At 45.7% G+C, this 6000-nt stretch overlaps 1 protein-coding gene across 4 annotated transcripts in view; it reads left to right on the top strand.

The window, feature by feature from the left end:
• The first annotated feature begins 354 nt into the window (after positions 1 to 354).
• The window catches only part of PKIA (cAMP-dependent protein kinase inhibitor alpha), a 46260-nt gene continuing 40614 nt past the window's right edge, over positions 355 to 6000 (top strand). The window contains exon 1 of one of the 4 annotated variants that reach the window (XM_075743847.1): positions 355 to 760. The gene's annotated coding sequence lies outside the window, so the exon portion shown is untranslated. Of the gene's footprint in view, positions 761 to 877; positions 1089 to 1504; positions 2019 to 6000 lie in introns of those variants that run through there. The other 3 variants (XM_075743850.1, XM_075743848.1, XM_075743851.1) reach the window with 3 other exon arrangements.

The following is a 6000-nucleotide window of genomic DNA, read 5'->3' as shown; positions in this document are numbered from 1 at the left end:
TGGGTTCGTGGGGTTGTAAACTGTGACGGGAATCCAGCCTTCTTTACGAGCCTGTCAGTTACCCAGTATGTGCACGGCACTCTGTAAGTAACAAAAATAGACATGCTGCCTACTGGTGGATCTTAAAAATATCAGGACGCCCTTGGTAAGGGAGAACCGTGTCCTGGTGACCTTGAATGCAGTGCCTTTACTCTGCCGTCCCCTCCCAGGCACAGAGCAAGAGCCACTGGCAAAGAAACTCCCTTCCACCCCAGAAACAGCTGCATTTTTGGGGGGAACAAGCTGCGGAGCGCTTGCACGCCCTGAGGCCCGGAGGGGAGGGGGGGAGCTGGGCACCTGCACACAGCACGAGGGATTACAGCGGATTTTCCTTCAAAATAGAGATAGACACACACAAAGCTCTCCCGGGGGAAGGCTCTCCCTTGGCTCCGGCCTTGCAGCGCTGCGGGAGCCTGCCCTCCCCCGTTCCTCACCGCTTAGCCCCGTACGACCGGATTGGGCAGAGCGGCGAGAACTGAGTACCGGCGGTTGGAGAGAGCTGCGCGCCACCGACCGTTGGGCGGGAACACCGCACGTCCCGCAGCCCGCTGAGGGGACTCCCGAGAGGGGAAGGCCGGCGCGGGGCGGAGCGGCCCATCCTGCCGCCGTGCCCGGGGAGGGACCCTCGACCGGCAGCCGCGCCGTCGGGAGATCGTGCCGCCGCCGGCAGCCTCCCGGGCAGCGGGGTGCGTGCAGTACCGCCGGATTGCCGGCTCCTCGGGTGAGGGTGGAGCGCCAGGGCCCCGCGGGGCTCGAACGGCCGGGCAGAGGGGCCGTCTCCCCCTCCGCAGCGGGAGCGGAGTGCGGCGGCCTGGGGAGGGGGCGGGGAGGATGACTTCATGCCGCCGGAGCGCCGTGAATTTAGGAGCAGCAGCTGCCGGCGCCGCCGGCGGCGGGATGTGGGGGTGAAGTGACAGCGGGAGCTGCCACCGGCTGAGGGAGGGGCATCGCCGAGCACCTAGCTCCGCCAAGCCCAGAGGCTCTGGGCCGGCACCAGCAGCCGCTGCGGGAAGGAGGGAGGAAGATGCGCTGAGCCGGTCGCTGGAAAGGTGAGCGGGAGCTGCCGGCGGCGTGTGCGGGGGCGGGCGGCGAGCGCCGCGGCGCTACCTGGCTGGGGAGCTGCGACACTGCCGCTGCCGAGCTGCCTGCCTCGGCTCGCTGAGCTGCCGGGACCGCCGCCTGCCTACCGGCTGCGAGCGCGGGGAAGGCCGGGCCGGCGGCCCGGGGAACAGCCGCCGTGCTGCGTGTGTGCGGGCAGGGTCTGGAGCTGCGCTCAGGCGTGTAGCTTCCTTCTCCTTTCTCCTCCTGTGGCTCCCTCCAAAAGCAGAAAGGCTGCCCTCTCAGAAGCGCCACAGTGTTGCATTTTATCTCTTATTGCCAGGATGTGCAGTGGCTCTGTGCCAGCCCTCTGCTCGGCAGCCCGGGCTGCTTTCTTTACCCTTGTCAGAAGGGATTCCCTCGCCTGGAGGGGGCACTTTGTCTGTGGCGTAGCACAGGACGGGCGCGAAAGCGGGAAGGACTGTGGAGCACTGCGACAGGTGCAGGACTGCGCTCCGGGTTTCCTCTTGCTCTCTCCAGTCCGATGTGCGTTCGTCAAGTGACGGGGAAGACATCTTAGGGCAGAAGGGTTTTGGGGGGAAGAGAAGCGAAAAAGGATGTCATCTCATTTACGTTTCTGGATTTGGAAGTCGCCTCACACAGGAAACTAAAGGGAGTGTAGAAGAAGTTGGAGAACCAGTCTTTATACCAAAATGGATTCTGTTGACGTTTTCAGGGACTTCTGTTTCTTGTTTTTTTCATTTTTCCATTTTTATCATCTAGCACAAGGTGTGTGACAAAATATCAGCAAAATTCAAATGCCTTTGTTTGCTAAATGGAAGAATTAGTGAGTTGTTTTCCATCATATAACCTTCAGAAGTGGAAAAACAAGAGTACATGCAGCATTGTAGCTTGGCCATTGACATTGCACATTGTTTGTGGTACGTACACAGGTCTTAACATTAGATATATGGTCTTTTGGAATTGAGTAGAAGGGGAAAACATGCCTGGCATATGTCTCTGTCTCATATGTTGGTGATTTTTTTGTTTTGTATTTTTCTTTATTCTGCTCTAAAAAAGGTTGCTTTAAAGTAGGTATGTCAATATGGGAGGCTAGGGTTGGTGTACAGAGGCAGATCATTAGAATGAGCACTATGCATGTAGTAATGGTTAACGGCTCTATGTGGTTTGGTTTGGAGGTGAAACCAATGATTGTGCCGCTGCGAAGAAAAGGATAGAGTATTAATCTGTTCTTAATGAAAAAAGGAAGCAGGATATTGGAAGCTGAAGGTAATTTTATTGAATGTCTATTTACTTCTCCGTTCACCTTAAAGGGTTCTGTTATCCTATGTGTTAACAGAGCAGCTCATGCAGTTGTGGGATCCCCAGTCGTGGTTGAAGCCTTTGGTCATGGTGCTAGAGTGATAAAAGTAATCCTTAAGGAGGTAACAGGCAGTTGCTTAGTCAGTTGCCATTATTTCTGGGAAGATGTTTAAATACATGTATTTGCCTCAGTACTGTTGCTGGGTACAGAGAAGGCAAATGATGGCTACAGAGACAGGAAACACGTATAAAAGACAATTGAGGCTTCACAAGGCTGAAGCAAAGAGTAACTGGTGAATTGCAGTGTCAGAAATCAGTTCAACAGACAAATATTTGCTCTGAAGAACAGTCACTATTACACCATAAAAGCTTGTTCCTTTTAAGCACTTCATGGCACATCCAATGTGTGCAATTCAAGTTAGAAAAAAATTCGCATTCCGTCAAACCTGTATCTTTCATCTACCAAACATTTACTTGGTTCCTGTGAAACAGTTGGGACTCTGAGTTATGACATCTCTACTGTTTTGGTTTTTTCCTTTCTAGAAAAGAGCATGGCTGGCTGGCTTGTTCAGTGGTTGCAATGTTGTAGTCATTTGCTGATTTCTCCTCTAATTACTTTTGGCCGGAAAAAGAAACTATGTAGCTGAGTTCAGATACTTCTCATATTAGTCCACCCATTCTATATAAAGTCAATTTCTTCACTGAGGAGAGCATTTAGTAATGAATGGTCTCCCATTCTGTTGTTGCAAATACAGGGTAGTATAAGTACTCACTGCTGTGACACAACGTTAGCACAGTAAATTTAGCTGTTTGTGCTTCCTGGCAAACCTCAATAATGTTTCAAAAGACTGTTCATTAACAATGTAGTGATAAACATTAAACCAATGTAGTGGTAGGGATGAAGGAGTAGTTGACCAAGAGTCACACGTCATCATAGATGTGAATGTATGTCTGACTGGTTTCACGCTGAACACTTGAATTGCTTTTGTTTTTATCTTATGTGTACTCCAAAGACAGATGGTGTAATAATGAAAAATGTAAGAGTGCACATGCATATATCTGTAGAAAAAAATGTGTATCTAATATCAGTGTGAATTTAATTCAATGGTGTAACTGATGTAAATCCACTTCCTACAGACTTCTTTCCCAGAACTCCCCGTCCTCCTTCTGTTACAGTAACTTCCATACCTCTGCCAAGCAAAGAAAAGCATCTTTACTGTGGTTAATCTGGGGCAACAGCCCCACTGACTGGAAGAACAGTTTAGTTGGCCAGCTGGTTGATGTCAGACAGACTGGGTAGCAGCTGAGATTTAGCTGCCTTTTCCTCAGAGGGTCTGCTATTTTGGAACTCTTCATCTGGGTTAGTTCTTCAAATTTGTAAGAGCTTAATTATCTTTGAGATTTCTAGGCCGCAGTCAGCCTTTGAAGCAGCAGGTTCATTTGACCAAATTTTTGAGTAGGGGCCAGATGGGTATGTTTGCACAAGGCTTGCTTCCTTAGGAGAACAAACTGGAAAACCCAGTAACCTTAAATGCACTTGAAGTTGCAGAGGTTTGATTTCACTTGTGGTCCTTTCCAAGCGCTGAAACGAAACAATTCATTTAATATCTTTTCTGTTATTATGAGAATGGTTAAAGTTGATGTTTCTAAGGGCTGCTTGAACTAACTGAAATAACCACATTCCAGAGCAAGCACGTAACTTTTCAGTTTTGTTACTAGGCTTTGAATTGGATTATTTTCCCCAAATTAAGAATTCCTTAGAGGAAGGCTTGAGCAGGGTGTGAGTGGACAGATATACAGTGAACTTAAGACTATGTACATTAGCATGTGCAAACAATCAAGGGTATTTTAACAACAGTGATACCATTTTTTTCTTCTGAAGAACAAATGTATCGACAATTTCCAAATGTTTGCCCTCTGTGTGCAGTAGCTAATGTTTCTAGGTGAGAAGAAATTTCCATCTGAGAAATAAATGCCAGGCATAAACTTAAACTTCCTCTGCCGTTATGCAAATGGATTTAATGTTGGACTTTTTAATTATTGTCAATAGCAGACCTTTATGTGAGTAACCAGTCCACTGCAAAGGTAGCAATTGTTAAGGAGAACTAAGAGTTTTATCCATTTATAGTATACTACTGGTGGGAACAAGACAGGCATTAAGTATCTTTGTATTTTGAATTCAACCTATTAGAGTAAGTCAGCACTTTACAACCCAGGTAATGAGCCCTGAGTTCAACATCTGAAATATGGAGATAAAAGTGCAGAGTTCATGTATGCTTCTTGCAAAACCAAGCTGATTTAAGCCTTTCTCTTGAAAAGGACTGCATGTGACAGCAACACAAGCATGAATCCATTTATATGTATTAGTTTCATGATGCATTGAGACTAGTTTTGAGAAAGCCTTCATATTGCATACTCTTACAAAATTACTCTATTAAAACATTATAAAAGAAAGGATCTAATTGCACAAGAACTGTATGCTTCCAGTATATCCCTGTCTTTAAATATAAACATATCAGAGGAGAAAGTAACACAAAATGGACTCTCTCGTAGGAGAGTTGGTGCAACTGTCCTAGCCAAATACTAGATGAAATAATTTTATTTTTCTTCATTTAATTCTTACAGTAGAACCAATAAGATATGATAGTGGTTTTTGTCCTCCCTAACATACTGATGATACATGCTGTGTTTCTGAGCTGCTTGCATTTCTGTGATCGTAAAATGATTCCAGGATATCTCTGCCCTTCTTCCCTGGGTGAACCAAGTATAAAACATGAGCTCTGCAGAAGAACTGCAGTGGAAGAATTTCCATGTCAGCCAGGGTGTAGTTCTCTCTAGTAGAATTTGTTTTGTTTTCTAACCTTTATTAAAATTAATTTAAAAATTGCCTACATTGCTGTTGTTTGGCTTTACAGGACTCACGGGCAATTTAACCTGCCCCGTGTTCAGAAGTACTTTAAGGCAATTGGCTGGTCTGTGCACAGTTATGTATCCCTTTCTGCGCTAATGTCCCAGTGATTCATCAGATGTGATAGGCAAATAGGTCTAACTCCACCATACAATTTTAGTTTCTCTTTCTTGACTGCTTTTTTTTGTCACATCTTTGTTCTAATAGCTATTCCAAAAGACCCAAAGGTATATCAAAGTTATCTTGGCAGCTGTTCGCTAGCCTGTAAAATGTGCTGCAGCTTTAATGAGATCATATACGTCTTAATATATCTATATAATTTTATATATTATATAATATATGTATATTTGCTAACTATTCACTCATTTGCCTTCTACCTCCTACAGAATTTCCACTTACACATATGGTGAGCACATAACTGGTGAAACGATCTCACCACCTGTTGTTTTAAAATAGCACAGATGCTTATTAATGGCCCTTCCATGATACTGTTTATAGTACATGTTAAACCTCACTTAAAATACTGTGGATCATATTGGTAAAGGATATTATTACTTCAGCAGCAGCCTTAAATTGGTTCCTGTTCAGCATCTCTATTTAACTTGTTGATTGTTCATAGGTAGGAGAGAGGTAAACCTCACAGGAGAGTCATAGCTATGATGCTTAATGAGAAAGCTGTAGTGAATTCTGTA

This window comes from Balearica regulorum, chromosome 2 (assembly GCF_011004875.1).
Source record: "Balearica regulorum gibbericeps isolate bBalReg1 chromosome 2, bBalReg1.pri, whole genome shotgun sequence".
NCBI classification, from domain to species: domain Eukaryota; kingdom Metazoa; phylum Chordata; class Aves; order Gruiformes; family Gruidae; genus Balearica; species Balearica regulorum.
This window is presented reverse-complemented; position numbering and strand designations above follow the sequence as displayed.